Here is a 19,328-nt window from a genome sequence, read left to right as displayed (position 1 = left end):
ACATTGAACAGAGGGTTGATCTCCAAAATATACAAAGAAATCAAGAAGTTGGTCATCAAAAGAACAAATAATCCAATTTAAAAATGGGGTGTACAGCTAAACAGAGAACTCTCAACAGATGGCTCTACAATGGCTGAAAGACACTCAAATGCTCAACATGTACAGCCATCAGAAAAAATACAAATAAAAAAAAACCAACCTCTGAGACTCCATCTTATACCTTTAAGAATGGCCAAGATAAAAAAACAATCTGATAACAGCTTATGCTGGAGAGGATGTGTGGTAAAGAGAAAAACTCCTGCATTGCTGGTGTGAATGCAAGCTGGTACACCCCTTTGGAAATCAGTAAGGCAATTTCTCAGAGAGTTAGAGAACACCCTACCTTAAGACACAGCAAGACCACATTTGGATATATAACCAAAGGATGCCCTATCATACCATGATGACATGTGCTCAGCTATGTTCATAGCAGCATTATTTGTCAGAACCAGAACCTGGAAACTATATAAATGCCCCTTGATCAAAGAATGAATAAAGAAGATTAGTAACATTTACACAATGGAGGGGGAAAATGACACCTTGAAATTTGCAGGAATGGATAAATCTAGAAAATATTATATTGAGTGAGGTAACCCGGACCCAGAAAGACAAATATAATATGTTCTCACTCATAAGTGGCTTTTAGACATTAATACAGAAACACCAGTCTACAATTCACAATCCCAGAGAACCTAGACAACAAAGAGGACCCTAAGAGAGACATACATGGATCTAATCTACATGGGAAGTAGTAAAAGACAAGATCTCCTCAGTAAATTAGAAGCATGGGGATTATGGGAGAGGGCAGAAAGGGTAGGAGGAGGAAGGGAAGTGGGAAGAGTCAAATATGGTTCAATAAAAACAATACAAAATTTCAAAAAAATTTGAAAACAAATGCAAATGCTACCAATTTGACTCCTTCTTAATGATCTATAGGAAATACATTCTATAGCTCACTGCGGTTCTGCCTCTTTGCTCTCTTTTCTCCCTTATTGGAAAGCTGAAATCTGAACTAGTCTTTTGGATCCACCTTCCTTCCACTAGTTTTCTTTCCTCTCTGTCCAAGTGTCAATTTTATCCTAGAATTTCTGTGGAAATATTGAAGCGTTCCTTTTCACAATACAGTCAGCATTGTTAGAAAAAGGAAGTAATGTTGGATTTCTGACTGATTCCTTCTCTATTGCTGCCATCCTAAAGAGTTAACTGAATTTACGGATAATATTCCTAATCTACTCAAATAATAGACTAAGTAACCACACTTAAATCCTCTTAGAGTGTGTATTTCCAACTTTTAATTTATTTTATTAACATCATTTTATTCTTAATTATGTTGGCATCTTCTACATGATCAAACACTGATTCCTTTTACAAGATTTATAGATAAAAATTGGGGAGAGAGAGAAAAATGTAGAGCTCAAGAAAAATGTAAAAACTGATGTTGAAGAAAAAATAATAAAGTTGAGAATATTCTACTGGAAAAGAATGGAAGGAATAGAGTCAGAACCTAATATTGCTTCCTAGGCTCCAATGAAATTCATGGAAATTGTTCTGCATCAGCCACCCAAATATAAGGGTTGCCAGGATGATCTGAAGTGAAACGTCCCTGAGTGTATTACTTCAGAGTGATGTCGGCAGTTTCTGATTTTAAAAACGGTCTGTAGAAAACATTCCAAGTTGCTGATGATGTGAAAGTAGCTCTCTGGTCAAGAAGGAATTACTTCAAGAATTTGTACATATCTGAGTTCCACTATTTAGCAAGCAAAATTACTTCTGAAATAACAGGTTTATTAAAAAATTATTGTGTCTTGGCTTTTCCTATATAACACAACATTTTAAAATAGCTCTTATGCAAATTCTGCTCATTGTAGAAGTTAATTTTTTCAACTTAAAATTTAATGTATGATTTTCTATTACACTAAGAACACAATTGTATTTAGGTAATGAGTAAGTCATTGAAAACCTGCATTCAACAAAGGAAGGGTGGAAAAGAGAAGGTAGGCATTAGGACGGGAAGGAAATGAAGGCTCCTTGCACTGGCAGTGTAGTTAATTCTTGTTAGACCATCTGTTAGTGGCTGGATTTGCTCTCTGGCAGGAATTATATTTTTCATTGTCCTCTATGGCCTTTGGATTCTTCTTTCTGGAAGGCTTATTTTGTTCCATTATGAGCTTTGTCCACATGCGAGGTTGGCAATGAAACAGATGTCCTTACGGGGACTGGAAGCATTAAAATGATACTTTAATGGATGGAGGTTTATTGTATCGAGGACTTGCAGTCTAAGCTTGAAATAATTTTTGTTTGATTTTGGTTTTTGTACTACGACTTAAAAGGGAAAAAGAAAAGCAAACAATAAGATATCTCTCACATATATGATTTTTCTATTGTCCTTTGGAAGGCATATTTACCTATTATCTGTGAAATTATAAAGAATTTGTGATATTTTCCTAAATTCTAAGAAGATAAATTATAGGTATATTGATTGGTAGTTAAGTAGTTAGCTGGTTAGCTAGATAGAAGGACAATCAGATAGATGATAGAAATCAGTACACAAAGTTATGGCTACATATGTAATATATAATAAAATAAGTAGACACACAAATATTCACAGGCACACAATTATACCAGCTAAAATAGTTGTTAATCTCTAATTATATAAAACTGTGTTTAAATATGTCACAGATGCCTTAGTACTACTGCTGTTTTCTTCTGCTTTAAGCATCCAAAGCCATTGTCACGAGGCAGAAAACTCCCTGCATTTATGAAGTTATCTTCAGCTTAGTAAACTCCAAAATGGTGGACTTTCATCCTCATGCAGGAACTATAACATCTACCATTCTTTAATCAAGAGAAAGTTCCTGTGTTTTAAAATAAAACAAAGTAGACCATACTTAATTAAGGAGTGTTTTAAAAGAAAGATTTTAAAACTTAGATCATAAAGACAGAAAGCATCGTTTATATATACAAACTACTGATGTCTTTGATGTCAAAGGACTCCCTATATGCAACTATTTCAAATGCAAATTGCAAAGTAGAAGAAAACAAGACAGTCTCCAGCACTATAACATTCCATTTCTTTTGCTTGGAAGGTCATGAAACTCCAATATGTCTGTGAAAGAAAGACATCCTTATAGCCATTCTTACCATCTTAAGAGAACAATAATAACATCTAAAGACTCGTGTAAGAGGCTCCATTCACATCTCTATCCTTCCTGTTCTTGTTTTTAATTAGAAATACTGTTATAAAGGTGAGTTAATGTGAAGAAGCATTTTTGATTATATATTTTATCCACATCAATTTCCACTGTTTGCCTGAGAACTCATTCAAGCCAATTCAGTGGAAAGACCACAGACTTCTTGGTATTGAGCTGCCTGGGAGCGAGTACATCCAGCTGCTTCACTGTGAGGAACAACAGCTTGCATTTCTACCCCAAAATGTTCCACATTATTGATGTGCTCTAAGTGAATGAGTGCAATCTGCGTTTGGAGAAGGCCTTTCTTAATTTAATTACAGCTGTTTGTTATATTTAGACTCCTATTCTGTTTTATAAAACTCTACTCATTAGCAGGGGTAATTAATATACTATATATTTTATTGTCTTAAATATCATGATCCCAGAGTTACAGAAATAAGGTTCTAGTAGGCTTGATTTCCTACTATAGCTCTCTCCCGGACAAATGGAAGTTTCTTTTGTTTGGTTTTCCTTTTGTCTTTGCATTATCTTTCTTTAGTGTGTAAACAAGCCCAATTTCTTATTCTTGTGAGGCGATTCTGAATTTGGGTTCACTATATAATCATTTTTACTTACTTACTGCTTTAAGGACTCAATTTGTATTTCAATTCAATTTCTAAAATATTGTAGATTAAGATTTTTGAAGTGTTATTTAATGAAATGAGATTTAACTCATAATAATATCAAAACACAATTTACAAGTTCAACAGCATGTGATCTGCTCTATAAAGGAACACGGATAAATTTTTTTTTTTACTAAGCTTTGCTAAAATGTTGTAGGGTCAAATTATCCAGTCTGCCTTGTGAGTCCTTGCCATCTGTTGTTGGACAGCATCCATTAAGCCAACAACATTTATTATTAAACTTTCATCAAGAGAGTTAAACTTAAGATAAAATCTGCATCAATTAAGATTAGTTTTAAACATAAGCAAAACAGACCCTCAGTGAAAGAGGATAGCAGTTCTCACTTAATGATCGACGAGTATGGGCAGTAGGTATACGGATTGACTTGACTCTACAAGTCCTAAGATACTTGAATCATTTATTTTGTTATTTCAGTACTGAAGGCTTAGTTTCTAAGGTTGACATTGTGTCCAATCCCCAGTCATTAGGAAAAGATGAAGGATCATGGGCACCTTGCTGTTATTTTTTTCATAGAATGTCTAAAAATTCTGCAACAAAAATTTATTTCATTTCATCATCTCCACCTGAGGAAGAAAGGAGAATATAGAGTGCTGAATCTATACACCATTCTATAATATACAAAACTTTGTAATCCTAAAATAAGAGAAGAAAACATGAATATTTTAAAATTACTTTGATCTATAGTGAATGCAAGGGAGTGAACAAAGAAGCATTATGTAAGATCAAGTTAAAAAACAAAGAAAGAAAATAAAATAAAAAAATAAATGAACAAAAACAATTATAGATATGTGGTGTATTAAAATTATGGCAGCTAGAATTTTGATTCAATTAGATTTCCATTGTCTTAATTACCATACAAAAGTTTCCTCACTAATCGCCCTTTTCTTTTTGGGCACTAGAGATCCTAGAGCAGCAAAACTCTAAAGGGAATATTTTATGGTACTGTTATGATTGTCTTGATTCTAGTTACAGATAAGCTTGATTAGAGATATTTAGAAAGGTAAAAAACACAATAAAATCCCAGCACAACAAATTCATAAAATTTGCAAATCAATTATCCTCAGCATATAAGAGAGAGTATGTCATCATTAACTCTAACCTCTTGATATTAACCCAAAAATACAAGATGAGAAAAAAATTAAGTAAGGCCAAGACAAGAAGTGATGGTTGGTATTAATGATAGAAACTGTGTTAGTTGGGGATTACTTGACAGAGAGACAAATCCTCACTGTTCTTCATAATTCTTTGCGATGGTTACAGTTTATTCACCATTTCCTAATTTCATAATGTTTAATCAGGATCCTGCAGGTTCACATCCAAGCATCTTAATATCTCTGTGGCATCCCTTATGTCTCTACCTTTTTGGCATTATTGCTCCTTTCAATTCAGATCTTTTATTTACTTTAAAATTTTCTCTTTCTGCCTCTCTAAGAGCTTGTATAGAATTTGACTAAGTTAAGTAGTCTATGCTGATTTCCTCTTGCAAAGAGCCCTAGCATTGCCGAATTCTGCTAATGATTCCTGAGACTAAAGCATGCATATTTTCTAAGATAAGGATGGGGATATACCATATTCATGGCCACCATACTTTTCACCTCAAGAACAAAATATCTGTGCAGTGAAAGACTGAAGCCATTAGGCTAGAAGTGGCTGAAGCAATATGGACACATTGAGCATCTTCTTTTATCAGTGAGTGGTGGAAAGATGTGTGTAAAAGAGTTATGAGGTATTAAAAAATGTTCTGAAACGAATTGCTCTATCACACTCAGATGATGTTGGTACATTTACTCTATAGCTCATTTCAGCATTGTAGCTTATCCAGACTCTAGGCACAGCTATTTTTTTACTCTCTTCATGCTCCCTAGAATATAGGAAGCTTATTACATTCTCAGTTGTATTCAGAACAAATTCCAGACACCTTTATTTAACAAAGTTCTTAGAGGAACATAGCATTCTACCTTCAACATTGGTCATTTAAAGAAGTTAGTAAACAAGATCTATTTATTTAGTAACATACAAGTGACATTCTTCTATCTGCAAAATAAATTGTGGAGTGTAGTAGTAGGAGCAGCGCGGCTGCGTCCCTGGCACCCAGCCGCCCACATGGCTAGCTTTAGCTTATGCCCTGAAATAATTACACCGAAACTGTATTCTTTTAAACACCGCTTGGCTCATTTCTATCTAGCCTCTTCTAGGCTAGCTCTCACACCTGGACTAGCCCATTTCTAATAATCTGCTGTAGCCCATGAGCTTGCTTACCAGGAATGATCTTTACCTCTGTCTGTCTGGAGTAGAAGAATCACGGTGACTCTCTGACTCAGCTTCTTTCTCCCAGCATTCTGTTCTGTTTACTCCACCCACCTAAGGGTGGGCCTATCAAATGGGCCTAGCAGTTTCTTTATTGCTTAACCAATGAAATCAACAGATTGATATATGACACTCCCACATCAGTGGAGGTTTAAAATAACCTTAATATTAATTTAATTTAACCCCTACCCCCCCAAAAAAAAACCCTTGATTTTCTTCAGTGAACCATTGAGAAAGGCTAAGGTTTCTTGGTTACCTAAACTTGCAAAATCAGCAATCTTACAAAGCTGGCTAAGAGACAATTACAGAGATCAAGAATATGGAAGCAGCCGGGCGGTGGTGGCGCACGCCTTTAATCCCAGCACTCGGGAGGCAGAGGCAGGCGGATCTCTGGGAGTTCGAGACCAGCCTGGTCTACAAGAATTAGTTCCAGGACAGGCTCCAAAACCACAGAGAAACCCTGTCTCGAAAAACCAAAAAAAAAAAAAAAAAAAAAAAAAAAAAAAAAAAAAAAAGAATATGGAAGCAGATGTTAACTTTTATGAATTACTGACACAACTTTGGAGATTGGATATAAGAACAATATGTGCCTGCCTAATATTCACATTAGAGTAAAATTAACTAACCATTTCAACCTTTGATTTCTTTATAGAACAGAGACAGGCTGGCTAATAGAGAGCATAAGGGAAACTGACCTCTATAGGTCCTTTTTTATTCCCAAGTCATTTGAAAACTTTTACTTTCCTGAAACTGAGTGAATAAAGGATTAAAAGAAGGATCTAGAATGTGACCTAATAAACATCACTCAATATGGAAAGTGGAAGAGAGAAGGACAGTGTGTTCTTACTATCATTGGCCCCTCAGTCTGCCCCATCCCTCTCCCACCCCACCTCCCACCCCAATGCTCCCAAATTTGCCTGGCATTCTTGTCTGATGCCTAATTCCAAGATGATCTATATATGTTTTTCTTTGGGTTCACCTTATTACATAACTTCTCTAGGAAGTCAGGACCTAGAGGGGTTGGTCCACACACTGAGACAATGTGCCTAATCTAATGGGAGCTCACCAAATCTAGCTGGACTGGGACAAACTGGACCCTCTGAATGTGACTGACAATTGGGACTGACTGAGAAGCCAATGATAAAGGCACTGTGATCTGTCTCTACTGCATGTACTAGCTTTTTTGGAATCCTATTCTCTTTGGATACATACCTTCCTAAGCCTGGATGTATGGGGGAGGGCCTTGGACTTACCACAGTGTAGGTTACCCTGCCCTCTCTTAGGACTGGTGAGGGTGGAGGGGAGAGTGGGGGGAGCTGGAAGGAAGTGGGAGGAGGAGAGGAAGTGGAAATTTTGATTGGTATTATTTATAAAGTAATAAAAAGATATAAAAATGAAAAAAAAATGTCTAGTAGGTTTAGTAGACATAGCTGTTTAAAATCACACTGTCAGTGATTCTGTTTTATTTTTTTCATTTTTTTTGTTTTGTTTTGGGACTTGGAACTTGCTCTGTAGATCAGGCTGGCCTCAAACTCACAGAATACCACCTACCTTTGCCTCTGGAGTACTAGGATTTAAAGGTGTACACAACCATCAAATGGTAGATTCTGTTCTAATTTTTAGGTGTTTATTTCTATAATTAATTGGTTTTTGAGTATTTTGTACAATGTATTTTGGTCATATTCACCTCCAAAACACAATATCCCTGAGATCTTCTTGCCTCTCAGTCCTGCCAACATTGTGACTTGTTCTTTGTTTGTTTTAAGTTAAGTATGATTGTACTGCCTTATGATCTTGTATGTATGCCCTTACACTGCTGCTTGATTGTTCTAGCAGGCCCAACACTTAATGAAAACTGATTCTTCCTCCCCCAGCACGTATCATTTGCCAATAGCACCTCATCTGTGAATAGGACTTGGTGCTCCTATCCCTCTCTGTTCTGTGATATAGTCTGGCTTGATCTTGGGCAGGTCTTACACATGTGATCACTACTTCTTTTAGTTTATATATGCACCTGTTTCTCTTCCTGAGTGAGATCTCAGTCTTTCTCTTTCTGTAACCAAAATCTTCTCATGTGTGTGTGTGTGGGGGGGCTTGCATAGGGGTGTGCGTTTGTCAGTCTGTGCATATGTCTCATTCATTTCCTAGGCTTTTCTGATGTTGTCAGTAGGATGTTATGGGGTAATTTATTTTTGCTATTATGTACAAGGCTGAATATTTTATAATTTCTTATTGTTATTATTGAACTATACAAAGAAAGATTATCTCCACTTTTCTCTTTAAAAACTTTACTTTAAAATATATATTTATATTTATTCATATCACTGAGTATTTTGGAAGGTGTTTTATGAATCAGTATGTATTAATTAACTATATTAATTTGTGTTAATTTGAATGAATTAACATTAAACTTAAGCAATAATGCATAGGAATGGAGAAATTAAAATCCCTTCCCCTAGGAGTGAGATCAAACCCAGAATTGAATTCTCTACTATTGTCTCTCTTTCTTTGTGTTCTGTCATTTTCTTCCTGTATTCTTTGGGTCATATGAGTCTGTGTTGCTGTCTGCCTGATGTTAAGTATATTCTCTGTCCTTCTGTCTCTCTGTGTGTGACCCAAACAAAGGGCTTTGATCTCTCTTTAATTGAACAGCACATAAAGCATCTCAGGGAGAAAAAAAATGAAGGACACTTTACAGAAATCTACAACAGCACTTAAAAGAAATCAAGTCAATGACTCCAGCTGAACCAGATAACAGACAAAAATGCTATTAGCAATATCCTTATGTAGCTCCGAACATTTACATTAGCTATTAATTTTTATAAAACAGTTTTCACCCTATTTTCTAATTTCAACATATATTAGTAGAACATGCATGTGCAAGTACATTATTCATGTGTCAGAATATTATCTTAATAGCTATGCACTAGCTTAGGGTGTAAAAGTTGATTATATATACAATCTAAGGCAAATGAGGTTGGCTGTTATGTAATCTTAAAGGAAGGTTAAAGAAACTTGCTAAGTACACAGTAGGTTATCAATTTTAAGTTATGTGACCTCAAGCTGTATTACTCATTTTGGCTCTGATATCAAGTAAAGTCCAAGTCGCTGAATATAAAATATATTTTCATAAAATCATATAGCCACATCACTCTAGGGCATAAAATGAAAATAATAGAGTAGAGATAGTCTTATATTATTAAAGTGAGTTGAGAAGACGTGTGATGATTTGTAAGTTTAATTCTTACTGCTCCAATATAAATTACATAGAACTGATGAATGTACATTTTGATGAGTTTTTATTTTTTAATATTGTGTGCACGAGCGTTTTCTCTGAATATCTGTAAGTGTAGCATGTGTGTGCATGATTCCTGCAGAGGCCAGAAGCAGGTGTATCCTCCTTGGAACTGGAGTTCCAACTGTTTGTGACCTGCTTTATGGGCACTCACATTACACTTGGATCCTCTGTAAAAGCCTCAGTTTCTCTTAGCTTCACAGCTGTCTCTCCAGCCTCATTATTTTAACAGTACGTACTTAAAATCAGCTGATACTCTGACTGTATTTGTTTAATGAATGAGTGAATGATAATTAACAATTAGAAATTCTTAGTGGCTTTATGTTCTCTAAGTCTGCATTTGTGATAATCACTTCTACTAACATCTTGAAACACTGTTTCCAGACTCTTTTCATTTATCCTTCATAGTTACACCCCTAATGCCAAGTCATTTAAGAAATCTTCCAAGCATGAGAATATTTGGCATATAGCTTGTGTCACAGAGGGAAGTACGGAGTTCTGTGCTTGCTTTCAGTCATAGCATTGAAAATCATTGTTTATTCCTACCTTTATTGTATAAATATAAAGCTCCATATTTGGCAATGTCCAACAAATAACATCACCTCAAGGAAACAATGGCTAATGCCACACTATGTCATCAGTAAATAGAAGCTTTTTCTTCTTTGTGTGTGGTGCATGTACGATTTTATGGGGTTGAGTGCATATTTGCATGTGGGTGCTCACAGTCATATGTATGTACACAGAGACCAAGAGTCCAGCTGTGTGTCTCACTCAGTTGCGCTCTATCTTACATTTGAGATAGAGTCTGTAAGCTAAACATACATCTTTAGCTAGGCTTCTTGGCCTATGTGCTCCAATCTCCCTGTTCCATCTCCATAGAACACAGGTCGCAGATTTATGTTGCTGTAAAAAAATTAGCTTTTACATGACATTCTGAGGATCTGAACATAGGTGATCATGTTTACACACCTGGTAATTTATTGACTCACCAAACTCCCAGCCAAAAGATCGTATTTCCACCTTTTAACATTTGAGCAACATTATTAAAATAAAGGTCTTAACTCTGCTACTTCTGTGTTCAATTGGGATGTACGCATTCTTACAGAATTTTTTAATTCTGCATCATATGAATGTTTCTCCTGCAAATAAGTTTTGAGATTTTTGTTCTTAGTAATGCAGTTCTGTCTCTCCCTGTTAAAATCTCAACTTCCAAAAGAACTGCCAACTTTAACCTAAGTGACGTCAATAAAAGGAAAAGAATAACATATAGAAATTGAAAAAATATATGGAAGTACAGATTACCTTTTAAAGTACAGACTTTCCATTAAAGAGTGTATTCATTACTCTATATAGATATAAATTTTGCTTACATGTTTTATAATTTCTACAAAAGAAGATACAAGATTTCCATGCATTTGAACTCAATTTTATTGCAACACTAGATCTTCTTTTGTAAATGAAAGTATTAATAAATAGACTTTTACACAGTAAATTGCACCTTTGTTATTGTAATTCAAAAAGTAGAAAAAAATAAGATTTAAAATATATCAAATTAATCTTGAGCCTTCTACCATGGCACCCATTTCCTTTCAGTAAAAGCATCCTATACACATATCAGGGGAAAAAGTCTAATCTGTCTCTAGTTACATACACCAAGAGTTTACACGGCTTTTAATACAAAGGATGCTAGACTATCTGTGAAATCAGACTAAGATATGTATTTGTATGAATCTGTATATCCATTTGACATGTGAGTTCTAATTATGTTAATTATGTAATTTTCAAAACATTATTTCATGGAAAATGAAATTTTTAATTGAATGTAATAAATTTACAACTTCACTTAAATTTTAGTCTTTTTCAAATAAGACAGTTATACTCTTATTTTTGTATTTCAGCTGTGGTCACATATATTGAATAAATAAAATTATTTATTTTTATATGTAGAGTGTAGGACTACTCATTCTTCAAGTTAAATCTGGAGTCTTTATTTTCTAGGAGTCTAGCCAGACAAAGATTTCTAAGCGTTACAATTGGCTGTGTATGATTTGTATACATATGAAACTTCCTAACAAACAGCCTATTGTTAGATAGCTTGGACTTTTCCCATTAGGAATTTTTTTTCTCTTTCTCAAAAAGTAAAATGAAATGAGGAAAGCCTGGTATAATTAAGGTCACATTAATCTGTAATAAATTAGCTTTTAATGTGCTAAATATTAAGTCCACCCCAAAAGCTCATCACTCTTCGTTTTACACTCCAGGTAAATGATTCTGGGAGACAGATAGCTAACAAGGAAGCCGTCAGTCTTCAATGCCCAGATGTAGCATAAAGGAAACGGACATTAGCTGAAGCTCACAGTAATCTCAGAGGATCTTTACAGGTATTGGCTTGGCCATAAATTGACAAAGAACCTTGTTTGCCCTCAGCTGTCAAGAACCATAAGAAAAGATGTTTAAAAGGTTTTGAAAAGCTAATGGATGATCATTTTTAAGCTTAAGCTCGACCAGTGGCATACTGTTGGTATTATTTGGTTCGCCTGGAAGCAATACAGAAATAAGCACTAAACTTTTAGAATAGGTATTCTTAGGGATAAATATTCCATCCACAACTTTAAATATAATTAAGTTATAATTAAGAGTTATCCAAAGAGTTATATTTAATTTAATATTTAGGAGTAAAATATATCTAACACTGAGTAGTGATAGTACTCCTGAAATTAATGTCATTCTTATTATATAACTATTAAAAATTAATGATATGTTATAAATTGGATGTTTTATAGAATCTATCTGGGTTTTATGAAACTGAGATGCATCAAATCAGTATCTAAAAAGTACCCCACAAGGCCGGGCGGTGGTGGTGCACGCCTTTAATCCCAGCACTCGGGAGGCAGAGGCAGGTGGATCTCTGTGAGTTCGAGGACAGCCTGGTCTAGGAGAGCTAGTTCCAGGATAGGAACCAAAAAGCTACAGGGAAACCCTGCCTCGAAAAAAAAATAGTAAAAAAAAGTACCGCAGCGTAGTACTCTAATGTGTATATATTCCATACTTTCTTCATCCATTCTTCCATTGAAGGGCATCTAGGTTGTTTCCAGGTTCTGGCTATTACAAATAATACTGCTATGAACATAGTTGAACAAATGCTTTTGACATATGATAGAGCATCTCTTGGGTAAATTCCCAAGAGTGGTATTGCTGGGTCCAGGGGTAGGTTGATCCCGAATTTCCTGAGAAACCGAAACACTGACTTCCACAGTGGTTGCACAAGATTGCATTCCCACCAGCATGCAAATGGATGGAAATAGAAAACACTATCCTGAGTGAGTTATCCCAGACCCAAAAAGATGAACATGGGATGTACTCACTCATAATTGGTTTCTAGCCATAAATAGGGGTCACGGAGTCTACAATAGGCGAATCTAAAGAAGCTAAGTAAGAAGGTGAACCCAAGGAAAAACATATAGTTATCCTCTTGGATAAGAACTTTCATCTGGCGATGGATGGAGATAGAGACAGAGACCCACACTGGAACACTGGATAGAGCTCCCAAGGTCCCAAGGAGGAGCAGAAGGAGGGAGAACATGAGCAAAGAAGTCGGGACCACGAGGGGTGCACCCACCCACTGAGACAGTGGAGCTGATCTACTGGGAGCTCACCAAGGCCAGCTGGACTGTTACCAAAAAAAGCATGGGATAAAACTGGACTCTCTGAACATGACGAACAATGAGGGCTGATGAGACGCCAAGGACAATGGCACGCGGTTTTGATCCAACGCAATGTACTGGCTTGGTGGGAGCCTAGCCAGTTTGGATGTTCACCTTCCTAGATATGGACGGAGGGGGGAGGACCTAGGACTTACCACAGGACAGGGAACCCTGACTGCTCTTTGGACTGGAGAGGGAGGGGGAGAAAAGTGGGGGGAAAGGGAGAGGGGTGGGAGGAGGGGGAGAAGAATGGGAGGAGGGGGAGGGAAATGGGAGGCTGGGAGGAGGTGGAAATTTGTTTTTTTTTTTCTTTCTTTTCTTTATTCTCCTTTTATCAATAAAAAAAAAGTAAAAAGTACCCCACAGTAAGAAATTTAGATATTAAAACATTTCCCCTTTCTTTAGAATTAGTCACTTATATACACAACCTTATCGGGACACAGTGAGAATATTTTTATTAATCTCTATGATATGATGTAATTTTGCTTGTACACTTGTTTTATTTTAAAGTAAAATTTCACTTCAACTGTAACCATTTTATTTATCTTAAAATAATATGTTCCTATTACTTAAAACACTATATTATACATTTAAATAATATAATATTTTCCTCTTTAATTGATACTTGCTCTACATTCTCATCTTGTGGCTCACGCCTAGAGGGGAAAAAAACTAATTTTCCGTCGTTCAGGAGCCATTAATTACATGTAACTTATCCTCTAGTAATAAAGCCTTGAGAGACTTACTCCATCCACACTGGCATGTCAACTGGTATTATTATTGGTCAGATACTCTTTAGACTACCTTTATTATTGATATTTTGTTGGTATATCTTACCCATCTCATATAGAAAACACTACATCCTAGCCGATGCCATAATCATCCAATTTTTACAATCTTTCCTACTAATCTTCCATTAAGTTCTTCTGTCTTTAGGTGTCAGGGTTGCATTGTAGGCATATCAATTTTGTTTGTCACTTGGTTTTTCTTTGCATTTCCAACACATGTAGATTACTGTAATGATTTACATATGCTTTGAAAAGAAGCTTATTTCATGAAGGTTGAGAGCTATGCTTATATGTGTGTATAAAGATAAGTATTTAGAATGCATTTAGAAACTATAATAGATTAGGAAAGTGGAAAAAGTAGGAGGTTCTTTCTAAAGTCCATGTCCTGATCAACATTAGATAGTTGACTACACTTACAATATCAGGGATTAATTCCCTTCTGTTGAGCGTGTCTTAAGTGCAACTGGATGGCTGTTGGGTTCTCCCAAGATAAAACTGCCACTCTTATACCCTTGATATAGGGGACATGAGAAAATGGAAATACTTTCAGTTCGCATGAATCAGTAAAATAAAAAAAAACTTAAAATGATCATCTTTCCAAAATCAATTAATAAATTCAATGCAACCCATAATCAAAAGTCCCATAATATTCTTCAGACCAGATAAAATCAAAACCAACAAAATACACATGAAACAGACCAAATAGTCAAAACATTATTACACAAAAAATAATGTTGGATGGGTAATCATACCAGGTATTAATCTGTATTATATGCTTATAGAAACACAAATCACATGGCACTGGCACAAAAATAGATGTGAAGACCAATGTTAAAAAATCAAACTCTCAAATATCAGTACGTATAACTATAGTCACCTAGTTTTTGACAAAGTTACCAATAAATACACAATAGAAAATATATAGCCTATTCAATAAATGGTATTTGGAAAGCTGGATGTCTGAATGTAGAAGAAAGAAGTTAATTCCGGGTGGTCATGCACACCTTCAATACCAGCTCTCAGGAGGCAGGTGGATCTCTGCGAGTTCTAGGCTAGCCTGGTCTACAAGAGCTAGTTTCAGGACAGGCTCCAAAGCTACAGAGTCAACCCTATCTCGACAAAAACAAAAAGAAGAAGAGGAGAAGGAGGAGGAGGAGGAGGAGGAGGAGGAGGAGGAGGAGGAGGAGGAGGAGGAGGAGGAGGAGGAAGAAGAAGAGAAATAAGAGGAGGAGGAGGAGGAGGAGGACGAGGACGAGGAGGAGGAGAAGAAAAAGAAGAAGAAGAAGAAGAAGAAGAAGAAGAAGAAGAAGAAGAAGAAGAAGAAGAAGAAGAAGAAGAAGAAGAAGAAGAAGAAGAAGAAGAAGAGGAGGAGGAAGAAGAAGAGGAAGAAGAAAGAAGTTAAGGTCACTGATTTATATTCATTTAAATATTGTAAATGAAATTCAACATCAAAAATTGTTATTGCTAAAATTGGACAATTAGGGAAGATACTAAAGTATTAATATATTGTAACATTTGATTTAGGCTATGCCATTTTGTGAAAGCTATTGCAAGGCTAGAAATTAATTGATATTACGGGAAATTTATCACAGAATGTCTTTGGATTTATGGATGAACATGAGGTTAGTTTTTAATGTGCAGTGCAAGTGCTAGTCTAGGAATTTCACTGCTTCAGGCTAGGAGTTAGTGTTTCTTTAAGGAAACCAGTCAGTATACAAACTACTAATAGCACTGAAATTATTAGTACCCTTTTGATTTTCTATTATTGTTATTAATTATTTGGAAATGTTGTGTGTTAGTGTAAGCGCATGCATGGCATTAAAAGAGGACAGATTGTGGGACTTGGTTACTTTCACCATGGGTTCTGGGTGTGGAATTCAGTTGCTCAGGCTTAAGTAAGAGACACATTCCCCTGTTGAGCCCCCTTGTAAAACCCAGGGTTCTTTTTAAGTAATCTCAGCATTGTTTAGCAAGGGAATAGGAGATTACCTAGAAATTAGCCATTTGTTCTCCGTTTTCTCATTACTTGGTCTAAGCTTGAAAATATAGCATTGTCACTATGCAATGCGGTCGGTGACCAGTTTTGCCACTGTTTGGTGTTCCTTGTGTATGCATAGGGATTTTTCTAATGATAGCTATAATTCATGTGCCATTTTCTACTTCTTTTTCTATCCTAGAAGATTAATTGCTAGATCTCCTAAATCAGTGAGACTACCAAATGCATCACGGAAAGCCTTTTAAAGTTGGACATTTAGTCTTTGAAACACTCTATTGCAGAAATAAAGCTTCAGATACAGTATATACCGCCTTAGCAGAAAATTGCTTTTATTATATTATTACAGATTTGCTTTATACTGAAGAAAACCAGTATTTATAAAAATAAAAACACAGGAAATAAAATTGTTCAATATCTTTAAGTCATCTTCTCTGGGTCCATTGTATTCATGCACTTTTATCTGGACTTCTTTGTCTTTTGTATGATTAGGTGTTAAAAAGGGTAATTAAACAAGAACTCCAAATTGTTGTGTTCATCTTCCTACCTGTTAACTTAGCCAGCTAAACTAAAACAAAATATAGAAGTTTTAATCACCAAGGTGATGTAGAAGCATCAGACTGCAGAACATAGTGGAGCTGGCTAGTGTGGTTAAAGAATGTTTCATTCCTAATTGGTGCTAATTAATATTAAGCTTCCATATTAATATGGACAAAATCGCTTTATTTCCCCTGATATTTATTATACTTATTATCCGAAGGTGCATTGTTAGAACGCCTCATTTTGGAAATTTATATTTAATGGAAAATTCTATTTGAACAGTTTAGTAGCCATCCTGCCTATGAAAAAAGGAATGAAAAGGAAGAAATCTAATTTATACTTAGGTTTAATTAGCAATAACCTATTTAAAGATGATCTAAGTATTTAAATGTTCATGTTGTTCTAAACCTCATTTTTGTATTGTAGGTAGTAAAATAACCTTCATTACAATGCTGCTATTAATAGCACAGGAACTTTCTTGTACTTATTTTATTCTCACATAAAGCCTTTTTATATTAATTTATAAAAGTTTGATACTGTATTCACCCAGGGTCACATGAGTCACTACCACTGGAAGTTAATTAACAGTTCCTTTACAAATTCTCTTTACAAATAAAGACAAATTTGTGTTTAAAGTTGTTCAGGTGTATATATAAATAACAACTGTCACATTTCATAATAAACTGGAAATGCATTAAGGTTATAAGTCAAGATCATCAGGAAAATTATGAGGATTCAAAGTGAATGAATGCTCAAAATTGCTAGTCAATGTGAAAAACATGCATCTAGGAACTGCACAAAGAATCCAAGAGACAAAGCCAGGCACATGCCTTTAATACCAGCACTCAAGAGGCAGAAGCGGTAGTATCCCAGAGTTCAAGGCCACCCTAGGCTATTGAGAAAGTTTCAGGACAGGTCCAAAAATTCAGAAAAAAACCTTGTCTCGAAAAACAAAGAAACAAACAAAAACAAAGAAGGATGCAAAGAAAAGAAATCATGAGACATCCATTATGATGCATCCCTGGGGGTTATAGTAACTTCTAGGTGTTTGGATTGCTTCAGTAGGAAAGTAAAGATGCATTTTCAAAATAATTTGTTGAAATTACACATTATTTGTATTATCATATTATATATTACATATGTTTTATTCTTTCTCTGTGAACTTAATGTTTCCTTTGACCCAACTCAATCTTTATTGAAAATTGACGCTTCATTTTTTTTTTTATTTGAGTGTCATTATGAATTCATGGATAGTGTAGAACTCACTACGTAGACCAGGCTGGTCTCTATCTCCAAAAGATCCTCCTACCTCTGTCCACTGAATCTGAGATTGAAGTGTGCACCAACATACATGGACCCCTTAAATTTTATCATGCTAAAAACTGTTAGTGGTAAATCTGAATTAGGAAGAACTATGTAGTTGTGATCACAGGTGTCCACAATAAAATCTACTTGAAAAAGGTAACATCTTACACTAAGAACTAAGCCCACAAAACTTCATATCCCCAAACAAGAACTTATAGACAACACAATAATCTCAGTGAACAAGTTTAATCTACTGATATTTGGAATAGCCTTCACTCTGAGTAACACAATGAAATATGACTTTATTGCCTGAATAATAAAAATTCTGACTATAGAAATTATGCACTAAAGAAATAAAAACTGGAGGAAAACAAATTGAATTGTGCATCATAATATAAAATTTCATATTGGAAGAGGTCACTCCGTGGCAAAAGGAAGGGCTAAAAATAGAATAAAATTAAAGGTAACTTTTGCAGGTGTCATCAAATCTTGCTTTCGAGATTTCTATAATTTATTGACATTTTTAAAATATGGAAAGTAAAGGCTGTTCAATCATAAGTATAACTTTAATATTAGATTTTTTGAGACGGTCTTTCTCAATGGCCTTGTCTAAATTTGAATTTTTTAACTTGAGTGTCATGCGTTTTCATTGACTTCAGGTCAGCATTTGAATATATGCATATAATACCTTCAAAGGCTCTAAGGGCACTAAACAAGTAGAATGCTCTTACTCCATTTACAATTTGATGACCAAATTTCAGAATGACAATTTTCTTTTATGAAAACGGAGTCGATTGTATTGTAATCAACTGTAGGTTTTATTTCCTTGTATCAGATTCATTGGTTTTTGTCTTTTAAAAGAACACCGCCATAATTTGTCTTCTTTACTACCATAGAGACAACAAGCAATCCAGTTTATTCTCTACTATTTTTTATACCATGCCTTCTTGAGTCTCATTTACATGCCTATAAATATATTTAGTTTCCTTAAAGCCAGTTACCTAATGTCCTCTAAATTGAAAGGCAGTAAGCCAGAATTTTCTAAGTTATAAGAATATTCATTTTGACAGTTGATAACATTTGAGGTTTCTGTATTAATTATACTGTTTACATAAAATGAGCTTTATAATTCTGCATTCTTATTACACACATTGAATATCTAGCTGTAAGCCTAAACTCTATTCTACTCTTTCATTACTGCAAATGCCACAGTTAAAATTGGTATTGATACAGTTTAACTGCCCTTCAGAATTTATATAAAAATATTAAACATATTCCACCACTAGATCATCAAATAGTCTTTGAAAGGTGTGATTCCTCCAATTCACAGGTAAGAAAATAGATCAGAATTAGAAGATAAAACTCAGAAATTTAAGGGTCAATCTTATAAGTTTAGTATCTGAAAATAAAATTGTTAACAGCCTGTCACTCATGTCAGAGACATGCATCTTGTCTGACATATGATGCAAACGTGGGTTATGC

The 19,328-nt window shown here is 35.1% G+C and overlaps 1 protein-coding gene across 4 annotated transcripts in view; it reads left to right on the top strand.

The window, feature by feature from the left end:
* Cdh12 (cadherin 12) overlaps positions 1-19,328 on the top strand; it is a 788,260-nt gene that overhangs the window by 323,347 nt on the left and 445,585 nt on the right. The window contains exon 3 of one of the 4 annotated variants that reach the window (XM_075975836.1): positions 11,778-11,897. The exons of the other annotated variants lie outside the window; for them this stretch is intronic. The gene's annotated coding sequence lies outside the window, so the exon portion shown is untranslated. The remainder of the gene's footprint in view (positions 1-11,777; positions 11,898-19,328) is intronic. 4 annotated transcript variants of the gene reach the window in all.

The sequence above is a fragment of the Microtus pennsylvanicus genome, chromosome 6 (assembly GCF_037038515.1).
Source record: "Microtus pennsylvanicus isolate mMicPen1 chromosome 6, mMicPen1.hap1, whole genome shotgun sequence".
In the NCBI taxonomy this organism is placed as follows: domain Eukaryota; kingdom Metazoa; phylum Chordata; class Mammalia; order Rodentia; family Cricetidae; genus Microtus; species Microtus pennsylvanicus.
Note: the sequence above shows the minus strand (reverse complement) of the source record. Positions and strands in the feature narration are given on the sequence as shown.